The sequence below is a fragment of the Ornithodoros turicata genome, chromosome 1 (genome assembly GCF_037126465.1).
Source record: "Ornithodoros turicata isolate Travis chromosome 1, ASM3712646v1, whole genome shotgun sequence".
NCBI lineage: Eukaryota > Metazoa > Arthropoda > Arachnida > Ixodida > Argasidae > Ornithodoros > Ornithodoros turicata.
In genome coordinates, this window is record NC_088201.1 from 137503793 (window position 1) to 137516427 (window position 12635).

A 12635-nucleotide genomic window follows, 5' to 3' on the forward strand; every position below is an offset into this window, starting at 1 on the left:
TAGGAGCCAGTTTATGTCGAGTAATTGGAGAACACCAAGCTTACGGGATAAAGGGAAGGTCAATCACGAAGAACCTACACATAATGAGAACAGTCTCCGAACGGCAACGATGAGAGGGGATCCCCTTGCTGTGCTTCAGGTTGATCTCAGGCAAGCTTTCGATCGAGTGTCTCACCTGTACCTCTTTGCTCTGTTGACAAAGTGGAATGTTGGAGACTACTTACAACAATGGGTGCGCGTGTGTTACACAGACATTTCAACTTGCCTTATTACCAATGGTAGAAGAACGCGTGAAATAGGCCTGGCTAGGTCAGTAAGGCAAGGATGTCCACTTTCGACAATACTCTTCGCTCTCTATTTGGAACCGCTCTGTAGGAATATTACAGAGGACAAAATCATTCGGGGATTTCAGAGTGAAGCGAGTGAAACAAAGTTGCTTGCTTACACTGACGATCTGGCGGTCATATGTGCGTCAAGAGACCAACTCCAAAAGGTTGTACTACACATCGAGGCCTTTAGAGCAGTGTCGTGGGCTGCGTTGAACCTCAAGAAGACGGAGGGGAGGCTTGGGACATGGGAACAGCACCCCAGAGACTTCTTGGGAGCGAAATGGAGCACACATATCAGGAGATATCTTGGACTGAGCTTCGTGGAAGATAGAGCCGCGGAAGACTCCTGGGAAACGAAACTACACAAGTTCCGGGGACAACTGACACCGTGGAACGGGCGGTCAATCTCCCTGATAAACAGCAGTTACATCTGTAACACGTCGGTGTACTCGGCGCTTCTTTATTGTGCTCGTGCTTCGGCATGCCACCAGAATACAACAACAACAACAACAACAATAAATGAAGAAGTGATGATGACATGAATACAACTAATCGTATTCACCGGACCTTCGCGACATTTATATGGAAGTCGCAGATGGAACGTATGAGCCGTACGAATCTCTTCTACAGGCTCGAAAAGGGTGGTCTATCACTGATAAACGTTTCAATCAAATTATTGGTGCACAGGTTTCTTTATTTCCGTGACCAACACGACCTAACCTTGAGAGTAGCTCTCCAGACGCATGGTAATCCAGAAGATGTGGGTTCGAGTCCTACAGCTGGCTAACCCTTTCAGTGACTTTCATCCTTCTTCGTTCATTTCTTAGGCAATTTGAGGCTTTGTATGTGTTTGTCCTATCTATGTTGTTCCAGCCTCAGAACATCAGTTCTCTCTTATTCAACAGTTGCCGCTTGCGTCGTATGACTGTGTATATGAGTGAGCAAAAATGTAAGAGTGAAAGGAGGATGAGTGAGAGAGAGTGGCTGGTTTGTCCCTTCAGATGACGCGCCCTTCAAAGTCGCTGAGGAGGCGTGTTAGCTTAGCTCAATTGGTAGAGCCCTGGACTGGTAATCCAGAAGATGTGGGTTCGAGTCCTGTAGCTGGCTATCCTTTTCAGTGACTTTGATCTTTCTTCCTTCATTTCTTACGTAATTTGAGGCTTTGTATGTCTTTGTCCTTTCTATGTTGTTCCAGCCTCAGAACATCAGTTCTCTCTTGTTCAGCATTCCTGTTGTCTTGGGTAATCACGAGCAAGCCCAGCACAAGAAGGACAACGCGGAAAGAGCGAAAGAACTGGACTTCGTTACGTCTCGTTTCTCTTGGGAGTATCTACTCGGAGTGCACAGGAAGGTGCTGTACTGGGACGCCGTTGACTAGGTCTTCCCGCTACCAAGACACCAGCAGCTCACACCACAAAATTTTAAGGGATACTTGCTTAAAAGGATCAGGAAAATGCACGTAACCATAGGTGTGAAAAACACGTTCATCATGTTTCACACTGAGACACTGCCAGTGGAAGATTGGCAGGAGAAGAAAGGTTTTTCAATACCTTGGACTTCGCGCTGTGACCACTGCTACGCAGAAAGAGAAACGCTTCAGCATGAATTCATAGATTGCCTAGGAGCCATTGAGCCATTGAGCCATTCACTTTTGGGCTATAGTAAAAGAAGTAATCGGCACGGACGTATAAAGGTTGGAGTGGCAACAATTGAAATTCCTGGAATTTGAGGACATTAGAACGGAAACACCCGTCGATATAACTGTGGCTATAGGTATCTACGCCTGGTGGACTTACCGCAGGGACTTCGCGAGATGCGAACCGACACCGCGTAAACCCTGGGCAACCTTCTTACGCCTTATTCGATGAACAGCTGAAGTCGCATGCGCACGGGCAAGAGGAGACGAGGAATTTTGGGAAGTCATGATGCTGCACTTGGACAAAACTAGCGCCGAGAGGACTGCACACAGGTACCAAGGCCCCATGTTGGGCGTACCTGTTTTGCGCTCAGTAGCTCCTCATCATGCGTCTTTCGTAAAATGACCTTCTATACTGTATTTACAATCAGGATTACATGCGTATAATCCGCAGCTAAGGCACTAAGCATTCTCCTGTCTCTGTACCACACCTTCGTTAGGTCCGGCTAGCTCAGTCGGTAGAGCAGGACACTCTTTTTCTCAGGGTCGTGGGTTCGAGCCCCACGTTGGGCGTACCTGTTTCGCGCTCTGTAGCTCCTCATCATGCGTCTTTCGTAAAATGACCTTCTATACTGTGTTTCCAATCAGGGTTACATGCGTATAATTCGCAGCAAACGCACTATGGATTCTCCTGACTCTGTACCACACCTCCGTAGCGCCCGGCTCCGGCCCTCCGGATGGCATGGCACGGATGTATTGTGCAGAGTCAGGAAGATGCCGGTCAAGCCCAACATGAAGTCATTTTTCTTTAAATTACACACGTCCACACTGCCCGTGAAAGCTTGGCTTCAACAGAAGGGATTCTATGTTCCGTGGTCCCTGAATTGCAGATTTTGCAATATGCCCGAGACTGTCGATCACCTTTTTCTGGACTGCACAGAAGCTTTATTCTTTTGGGATGACTTACAGTTCAAAGTCCTTAAAAGCCGTCTTTCGCTTAATCCTCACACTATCCGCTTCCTCCCATTACGCCCCGGTGAAAATGTGAGATACGATATCGTTCTTCTTGTTGCCATGTACTGTTTGTGGAAGCTTCGTATGGCCGATAGGAACGAAGAGCCCTTGTGTCCCCCTATGAAATATTTCAAAGCCGAACTACTGCAGGTAAAGTTAGCTTGTACTCAGCTCTTAGAAGTGCCTGAGTGGTTAGATACAGTCTGCGAAAGGCTGAATGTTTTGTAGAAGTTGTGTTATTAACGTGTCCGGTATAGAGGAGAAACACCGTATTCTCTTTCTGTGATTGTGTCGTACTGTGTATGGTATTGTGAGTTATTGAGTCGTACGTGACTCAGAGTAGTAAGCTCTGAAAAATAAAGGTGGAAAAGAAAAAAAAAGCGCCCGGCTAGCTCAGTCTGTAGAGCACGAGGCTCTTAATCTCGGGCTCGGGGGTTCGAGCCCCACGTTGGGCGTACCTGTTTTGCGCTCAGTAGCTCCTCATCATGCGTCTTTCGTAAAATGACCTTCTATACTGTGTTTCCAATCAGGGTTACATGCTTATAATTCGGAGCTAACGCAATCAGCATTCTCCTGTCTCTGCACCACACCTTCATAGCGTCCGGCTAGCTCAGTCGGTAGACCACGAGACTCTTAATCTCGGGGTCGTGGGTTCGAGCTCCACGTTGGGCGTACCTGTTCTGCGCTCAGTAGCTCCTCATCATGCGTCTTTCGTAAAATGACCTTGTATACTGTGTTTCCAATCAGGGTTACATGCGTATAATTCAGAGCTAACGCACTAAACACTCTTCTGTCTCTGTACCACACCTTCGTAGCGCCCGGCTAGCTCAGGGATTCTACTTCCGGCAGCGTTAGCGATCGGTCGCAGAAACGATGAGTTCAGTGGGAGCGGCGAATACGGCTAGGCCTAGCCGGGGGAATGCAGTACATACAGGAACAAAGGACGCTCAAGCAACGGATTACAGGTTGATTCTGCCTTCCATACCTGCTGGGAGAATTTCCCACAACACTATCTTCCTTCATGCTGATCCTGCCGGAAAACCGTACAACGTGCATCACTTCGGGGAAGCGTTACAAGGGAAAGTGAACAAGGAGAACGTTGCGAACTTTGGTGTGTTTCAATATAACCACGTGTGGACTCTCAACTTCCACGACGGTGTGGCGAAGGAAAATTTCCTTGCGTTAAAGGAACTGAAGGTGAAAGGTAGGAGTTGCAAAATCATCGACCCGAACGTTAAACAGGTGGTCGTCAAGTTGCACTGGATGCCGAGAAATATCCCGGACGTCTCAGTTGTTAGGGCGTTATGAGCGTTTGGTGCAGTAAAGGATATCGTTCGCCAGAAATGGAAGTCGTCATTCTTCGAGGGCGTGGAATCTACTACAAGAGAAATAGTTTTTGAAGTCAAAGATAAAGTGTCTGTGGACGATATCCCGCACCTGATGTTCATCGACGGTTGTCAGGTTCTGTTGGACGTACAAGGTCGCGCTCCGCTTTGCCTACGTTGCAAGATGGCGGGCCACATCAGGAAGTCCTGCAATACGTCCTGGTGTAAAAAATGTAAGAGGTTCGGGCACGACGAAGAGGAGTGTGTATCGACGTATGCGTCACGTGTAAAGCGGACGGACGAGCCAGCCAGGGAGATGTTCGCCGACCGCACAGATGACGTCACAATGGTGGAAGCCTGCGAGAACGAAAGGGAAGGAACAAAGGAGGCCTTTCACAACGCTGATCGCCCAGAGGAGTCGACCGTTGGCAAAGGAGATGTGCACGGCCAGGACGCCCCCAAAGACTATGACCCGGCAGCAAGAAGGAAAGAGAGAAGTTCCTCAGTTGATGGCAGCGATGACGAACTTCTTAAACAGGATATGCGAATGACTACTTCTGCGGCAAAGAGACTCAGACAGACAGATCCAACAGGTTTTCCTCCATTAACGCCGCAGGAAACTGCGGGTTCCTGCCTCAACGACATCAATTTTGGAACTCTTTAATGTGACTTGGCATGCACTCAGCTGATCGTCCGCTATGGCAATGGAGATAAGTATGAACCACTCTTGGCTTTTATTAATTGACGCGGCCGTTCCATGAGAGGCACATCAATCACTGTAGGGACGATAAATGTGAGGGGACTCAACTCAAGAAAGAAACAGTATCAACTTAAACGTTATCTTCAAGACCACGACGATATTGATGTGCTAGCAGTTCAGGAAACTAAGATCTGCTCTGAAGAAAAGACGACGGAATTGATATCGTATGTGTTTGCATCTGACTTCGATGTTGTCGTTAGCCACGCGGTTGGGTGTTCGGCCGGAACTTTGCTGTGTTTAAGAAAGAGACAAAACATGCTTCCGCTGCAGTACTCAACTGATGATCAAGGTCGAATAGCGAAATTAGACGCCCTTGTAGACAACGAGATATGGCGCTTTATCGGTGTGTATGCGCCCAACGACATGTTAGAAAGGGTCGCTTTTTTTCCACTCCGTGGGTGACATAGCAGAGGAAATGGACAACACAGTTCTGCTGGGCGACTTCAACTGTACGTTAAGCGATAACGATCGGAATAGAATCAAAAACACTGCCGACAAGAGCGAAGTAGCCTTGCAAGCTTTAATAACAAATTGCAGCATGACGGATGCATTTGAGTGCATGAAAGGAACGCCTCCCGTATTTACACACTTTCAAGGGGATTCCCACGCCAGATTAGATAGAGTATACATATCAACACTGTGCAAGAAGAAGGTCACGAGATACGGTGTGAGGCCTGCATATTTTAGTGACCACTGTTTAGTAAAGGCGACCCTCGGTCAAGACAGAAAGACGGCCAGAAGCGATGGATGGTCGTTGTGGAAGATGAATGTGAGGATACTTGATGATGAGAGCTTCGTTGGATTGGTAAAGGAGGAGATTGCAGGACTCATAACAACTGACAGAACGTGGAGCTCAGCGTGGGATCTCTTTAAACAACGTGTACGTTTTATAGCAATCGAGAGGAGCAGTGTGCTGGCATACCGTGAAAAATGGCGAGAGGAAGAACTAAAGAAGAACCTGAGCGTTATTATCAAGGCTGAGTCCAAAAACCCGGGATCGTTAAGTAAAGAAATGGAGGACACAAAATATGAGCTGGAAGTAATCAATCAAACGAGATATGAGGGGGCAAGAATACGGTCCAGATCCAGACAATATTTACCGGACGAGTTGCCCAGTAAGAGACACGTCCGACATGAGCTGGAACATGTTCGGGTGAAAGCTATAGAAGAGATTGAACAGGAGGGGGCAATAATTAGTGATGAAGGAATGATACAAAAATGTTTCTACGAGTACTTCGAAAATTTGATTGGGAAACCAAGGAAACCGCAACCGAACGTCGCTGAGATAACGCAGTGGGCGGATGTGGCCAAGTTGACAGAGGAGTAAAAAAGAACACGGGGTGCTCCGCTTGAGCTAGCTGAGATAAAGCATGCGATACAATCACTCGGGAAAAACAAGACGCCTGGTCCTGATGGCTTAGTGGGGGAGTTCTATCAGATGTTTGCTGACTTCATCGCTCCCGTTTTGTTAGAAGTGTACAAGGAGTCAGAAAGACAAGGCACCTTCCCTGCATCTTTTCGGCGTTCTCACACAGTTTTCATCCCTAAGAAGATACCCGCGGGGATTGTCCCTCAAGTGACGGATTTTAGGCCAATCACCCTATGCAACCTGGATTACAAGCTATTTGCGAAAGTACTCGCGGCTCGTCTACAGAAGGTGATTCCGATCCTGATAGGTCAGCATCAAACGTGCGCAATCAGGGGCAGGAGCATTCAGACCAACGTGCATGTGTTGCGAACAGTCGTCGACGTGTGTGCCCAAGAAGGAGATCAGGCGGCAATGCTTCAAGCAGACCTCTCGAAAGCTTTTGATAAGGTTTGCCACGACTTCTTATTTTCCATATTGAACTTGATGAACCTGGGCCAAGAGTTTATAGAGCGTGTGCGTTTGTGTTATAGAGACGCGTCAACGAAGCTTGTTCTCAACAAAACCTGTTCAGAAAGCATTATTCTCCGTTCATCAGTGAGGCAGGGATGTCCGTTGTCGCCTCTCTTGTTCAATCTTTATATAGAACCACTGTGTAGAAGGATTATTAGCAACCCCAGCATAGAAGGGTTTCATCTCGGCACCTGCGAGGTGAAAGTGTTGGGCTATGCAGATGATCTAACTTTTGTTGTTTCCGAGAAAAAAAGTGTTGTTGGTGTCATAAACGAGATTGAACAATACTGCAAGTTATCGGGTGCTAGCCTCAACAGGAACAAATCTGTCGGAATGTGGGTAGGTCAATGGGGGACAACCCCCGAAGTATTTCAAGGCGTCAAGTGGCAGTGCGTACCAGGGAACTACTTAGGTGTCCCACTACAGGGGGGCAGAAGCATCAGTGGCACATGGACGAAACTTTGTGGGAAAGTGAGAACGCATGCCAACATATGGAAAGCACGGGAGCTTTCCATCTTCCAAAGAGCAGAAGTATGCAACACGTTCTTGGTCGCCAGGGTTGTATACTGGTTGCAAGTGCTACACTGCATGCGAAGCAATATACAACATTTTCATCGTGTGTTCGCTACGCTTATCTGGAAGTCGAGCTTCGAGGCAATGCGAAGAGATAATCTCTTCAGATCGGTCCGTAAAGGGGGCGTAGGCCTCCTACATTTGTTTGTGATGAAACTAAGTATGAGACTGTTCTTTTTTCGAAAATGCAATCATCCGGTGATTAGAACCATGCTACAGAACATTGGTCACGTCTATCTTCCTGATATTGTGGTGTCGAGTGTAGGTCGAATGTTTACTGTGTCCCCCTTCTATGTGGAAGTAATCCAGAGCATGCGATTTTTACTGGTAAGGTTTTCACGTGAATACATCTTCAATGTGTCCAAATCTAGGCTGAAGGCTGATCTTGTAGACGCGCTTTTTCCAGTGCCACTTTACCGAGGTACTCCGGAAGACTCAACAGAATCTGATATCCTGTGCAGAGTCAAAAAAATGCCCATCAAAGCCAGAATCAAAACATTTTTCTTCAAGCTGCACACAAATACTTTGCCAGTAAAGACGTGGTTAGCGGCTAAAGGGATATTTGTGCCCTGGTCTACTAACTGTAGATATTGTAACGAGGCTGAAACGATTGAACACGTGTTTATACATTGTACCGAGGCGCAGTTTTTATGGGATGACTTAAGCAGGGCTGTTGACAAGCGAATCCGTCTCAATCCGCATACCATAAGATATTTGCCACTTGCTGACAAGCATGGACCCAGGTATGATGTATTGTGTGTGTTGGCAATGTTCAGCTTATGGAAAGTTCTAATAGCTGGTAGGAACGAAGAACATAGGAATCCGCCAATGGTGTATTTAGCGGAGGAATTGCTGCAAACACAGCGGTTTGCTGAGCACGCAGGTGACGTGCCCGAGTGGCTGCACCTTTTCTGTTCTAAAGTGGCTCCGAGACGGGGTTCAGTCTTTTAACTGTTTTAATACTGTTTGACATGTATGTACTGTGATCAATAAAGAATAGTTGAAAAAAAAAAAGCCCGGCTAGCTCAGTCCGTAGAGCACGAGACTCTTAATCTCGGGGTCGTGGGTTCGAGCCCCACGTTGGGCGTACCTGTTTTGCGCTCAGTAGCTCCTCATCATGCTTCTTTCGTAAAATGACCTTCTATACTGTGTTTCCAATCAGGGTTACATGCGTATAATTCGGAGGTAACGCAATCAGCATTCTCCTGTTTCTGTACCACACCTTCGTAGGGTCCGGGTAGCTCAGTCGGTAGAGCAGGACACTCTTTTTCTCAGGGTCGTGGGTTCGAGCCCCACGTTGGGCGTACCTGTTTCGCGCTCTGTAGCTCGTCATCATGCGTCTTTCGTAAAATGACTTTCTGTACTGTGTGTCCAATCAGGGTTACATGCCTATAATTCGCAGCTAACGCACTATGGATTCTCCTGTCTCTGTACCACACCATCGTAGCGCCCGGCTGGCTCAGTCGGTAGAGCACGAGACTCTTAATCTCGGGGTCGTAGGTTCGAGCCTCACATTGGGCGTACCTGTTCTGCGCTCAGTCGCTCCTCATCATGCGTCTTTCGTAAAATGACCTTCTATACTGTGTTTCCAATCAGGGTTACATTCGTATAATTCGAAGCTAACGCACTCAGCATTCTCCTGTCTCTGTACCACACCTTCGTAGCGCCCGGCTAGCTGAGTTGGTGGAGCACGAGGTTCTTAATATCGGGGTCGTGGGTTCGAGCCCCACGTTGGGCGTACCTGTTCTGCGCTCAGTAGCTCCTCATCATGCGTCTTTCGTAAAATGGCCTTCTATACTGTGTTTCCGATCAGGGTTACATGCGTATAATTCGGAGCTAACGCACTATGGATTCTCCTGTCTCTGTACCACACCTTCGTAGCGCCCGGCTAGCTCAGTCGGTAGAGCACGAGACTCTTAATCTCGGGGTCGTGGGTTCGAGCCTCACATTGGGCGTACCTGGTCTGCGCTCAGTACCTCCTCATCATGCGTCTTTCGTAAAATGACCTTCTATACTGTGTTTTGAATCAGGGTTACATGCGCATAATTCGGAGCTAACGCACTCATCATTCTCCTGTCTCTGTACGACACCTTCGTAGCGCCCGGCTAGCTCAGTCGGTAGAGCACGAGACTCTTAATCTCGGGGTCGTGGGTTCGAGCCCCACGTTGGGCGTACCTGTTTTGCGCTCAGTAGCTCCTCATCATGCGTCTTTCGTAAAATGACCATCTATACTGTGTTTTGAATCAGGGTTACATTCGTATAATTCGGAGCTAACGCACTCATCACTCTCCTGTCTCTGTACGATACCTTCGTAGCGCCCGGCCAGCTCAGTCGGTAGAGCACGAGACTCTTAATCTCGGGTCGTGGGTTCGAGCCCCACGTTGGGCGTACCTGTTTTGCGCTCAGTAGCTCCTCATCATGCGTCTTTCCTAAAATGACCTTCTATACTGTGTTTCGAATCAGGGTTACATGCGCGTATAATTCGAAGCTAACGCACTCAGCATTCTCCTGTCTCTGTACCACACCTTCGTAGCGCCCGGCTAGCTCAGTCGGTGGAGCACGAGACTCTTAATATCGGGGTCGTGGGTTCGAGCGCCACGTTGGGCGTACCTGTTCTGCGCTCAGTAGCTCCTCATCATGCGTGTTTCTTAAAATGACCCTCTATACTGTGTTTCCAATCAGGGTTACATGCGTATAATTCGGAGCTACCACACCAAGCATTCTTCTGTCTCTGTATCACACCTTCGCAGCGCCCGGCTAGCTCAGTCGGTAGCGCACGAGACTCTTAATCTCGGGGTCGTGTGTTCGAGCCCCACGTTGGGCGTACCTGTTTTGCGCTCAGTAGCTCCTCATCACGCATCTTTCGTAAAATGGCCTTCTATACTGTGTTTCCAATTACGGTTACATTCGTATAATCCGGAGCTAACGCAATCAGCATTCTCCTGTCTCTGTACCACACCTTCGTAGGGTCCGGATAGCTCAGTCGGTAGAGCGGGACACTCTTTTTCTCGGGGTCATGGGTTCGAGCCCCACGTTGGGCGTACCTGTTTCGCGCTCTGTAGCTCCTCAGCATGCGTCTTTCGTAAAATGACCTTCTATATGTGTTTCCAATCAGGGTTATATTCGTATAATTCAGAGCTAACGCACTCAGCATTCTCCTGTCCCTGTACCACACCTTCGTAGCGCCCGGCTAGCTCAGTCGGTAGAGCACGACACTCTTAATCTCGGGGTCGTGGGTTCGAGCCCCACGTTGGGAGTACCTGTTTTGCGCTCAGTAGCTCCTCATCATGCGTCTTTCGTAAAATGACCTTCTATACTGTGTTTTGAATCAGGGTTACATGCGTATAATTCGGAGCTAACGCACTCATCACTCTCCTGTCTCTGTATGATACCTTCGTAGCGCCCGGCTAGCTCAGTCGGTAGAGCACGAGACTCTTAATCTCGGGGTCGTGGGTTCGAGCCCCACGTTGGGCGTACCTGTTTTGCGCTCAGTAGCTCCTCATCATGCGTCTTTCGTAAAATGACCTTCTATACTGTGTTTTGAATCAGGGTTATATTCGTATAATTCGGAGCTAACGCACTCATCACTCTCCTGTCTCTGTACGATACCTTCGTAGCGCCCGGCTAGCTCAGTCGGTAGAGCACGAGACTCTTAATCTCGGGGTCGTGGGTTCGAGCCCCACGTTGGGCGTACCTGTTTTGCGCTCAGTAGCTCCTCATCATGCGTCTTTCGTAAAATGACCTTCTATACTGTGTTTTGAATCAGGGTTACATGCGTATAATTCGGAGCTAACGCACTCATCACTCTCCTGTCTCTGTACGATACCTTCGTAGCGCCCGGCTAGCTCAGTCGGTAGAGCACGAGACTCTTAATCTCGGGGTCGTGGGTTCGAGCCCCACGTTGGGCGTACCTGTTTTGCGCTCAGTAGCTCCTCATCATGCGTCTTTCGTAAAATGACCATCTATACTGTGTTTTGAATCAGGGTTACATTCGTATAATTCGGAGCTAACGCACTCATCACTCTCCTGTCTCTGTACGATACCTTCGTAGCGCCGGGCTAGCTCAGTCGGTAGAGCACGAGACTCTTAATCTCGGGGTCGTGGGTTCGAGCCCCACGTTGGGCGTGCCTGTTTTGCGCTCAGTAGCTCCTCATCATGCGTCTTTCCTAAAATGACCTTCTATACTGTGTTTCGAATCAGGGTTACATGCGCGTATAATTCGAAGCTAACGCACTCAGCATTCTCCTGTCTCTGTACCACACCTTCGTAGCGCCCGGCTAGCTCAGTCGGTGGAGCACGAGACTCTTAATATCGGGGTCGTGGGTTCGAGCGCCACGTTGGGCGTACCTGTTCTGCGCTCAGTAGCTCCTCATCATGCGTGTTTCTTAAAATGACCCTCTATACTGTGTTTCCAATCAGGGTTACATGCGTATAATTCGGAGCTACCACACTAAGCATTCTTCTGTCTCTGTATCACACCTTCGCAGCGCCCGGCTAGCTCAGTCGGTAGCGCACGAGACTCTTAATCTCGGGGTCGTGTGTTCGAGCCCCACGTTGGGCGTACCTGTTTTGCCCTCAGTAGCTCCTCATCACGCATCTTTCGTAAAATGACCTTCTATACTGTGTTTCCAATTACGGTTACATTCGTATAATTCGGAGCTAACGCAATCCGCATTCTCCTGTCTCTGTACCACACCTTCGTAGGGTCCGGATAGCTCAGTCGGTAGAGCAGGACACTCTTTTTCTCGGGGTCATGGGTTCGAGCCCCACGTTGGGCGTACCTGTTTCGCGCTCTGTAGCTCCTCAGCATGCGTCTTTCGTAAAATGACCTTCTATATTTGTTTCCAATCAGGGTTATATTGGTATAATTCAGAGCTAACGCACTCAGCATTCTCCTGTCTCTGTACCACACCTCCGTAGCGCCCGGCTAGCTCAGTCGGTAGAGCACGAGACTCTTAATCTCGGGGTCGTGGGTTCGAGCCCCACGTTGGGAGTACCTGTTTTGCGCTCAGTAGCTCCTCATCATGCGCCTTTCGTAAAATGACCTTCTATACTGTGTTTCCAATCAGGGTTACATGCGTATAATTCGGAGCTAACGCACTAAGCATTCTTCTGTCTC

The 12635-nt window shown here is 48.5% G+C and overlaps 7 non-coding genes across 7 annotated transcripts; all 7 read left to right on the forward strand.

Annotated features, from left to right (window-relative positions):
• The first annotated feature begins 8530 nt into the window (after window positions 1-8530).
• Trnak-cuu (transfer RNA lysine (anticodon CUU)) lies at window positions 8531-8603 on the forward strand. The gene has a single exon. It is a non-coding gene; the product is annotated as a tRNA-Lys (tRNA).
• Window positions 8604-9615: 1012 nt separating this feature from the next.
• On the forward strand, window positions 9616-9688 carry Trnak-cuu (transfer RNA lysine (anticodon CUU)). The gene has a single exon. It is a non-coding gene; the product is annotated as a tRNA-Lys (tRNA).
• Window positions 9689-10917: 1229 nt separating this feature from the next.
• Trnak-cuu (transfer RNA lysine (anticodon CUU)) lies at window positions 10918-10990 on the forward strand. The gene has a single exon. It is a non-coding gene; the product is annotated as a tRNA-Lys (tRNA).
• A 144-nt stretch (window positions 10991-11134) lies between these two features.
• On the forward strand, window positions 11135-11207 carry Trnak-cuu (transfer RNA lysine (anticodon CUU)). The gene has a single exon. It is a non-coding gene; the product is annotated as a tRNA-Lys (tRNA).
• Window positions 11208-11351: 144 nt separating this feature from the next.
• Window positions 11352-11424, forward strand: Trnak-cuu (transfer RNA lysine (anticodon CUU)). The gene has a single exon. It is a non-coding gene; the product is annotated as a tRNA-Lys (tRNA).
• A 144-nt stretch (window positions 11425-11568) lies between these two features.
• Trnak-cuu (transfer RNA lysine (anticodon CUU)) lies at window positions 11569-11641 on the forward strand. Its single transcript has one exon. It is a non-coding gene; the product is annotated as a tRNA-Lys (tRNA).
• A 796-nt stretch (window positions 11642-12437) lies between these two features.
• Trnak-cuu (transfer RNA lysine (anticodon CUU)) lies at window positions 12438-12510 on the forward strand. Its single transcript has one exon. It is a non-coding gene; the product is annotated as a tRNA-Lys (tRNA).
• Window positions 12511-12635: the final 125 nt, after the last annotated feature.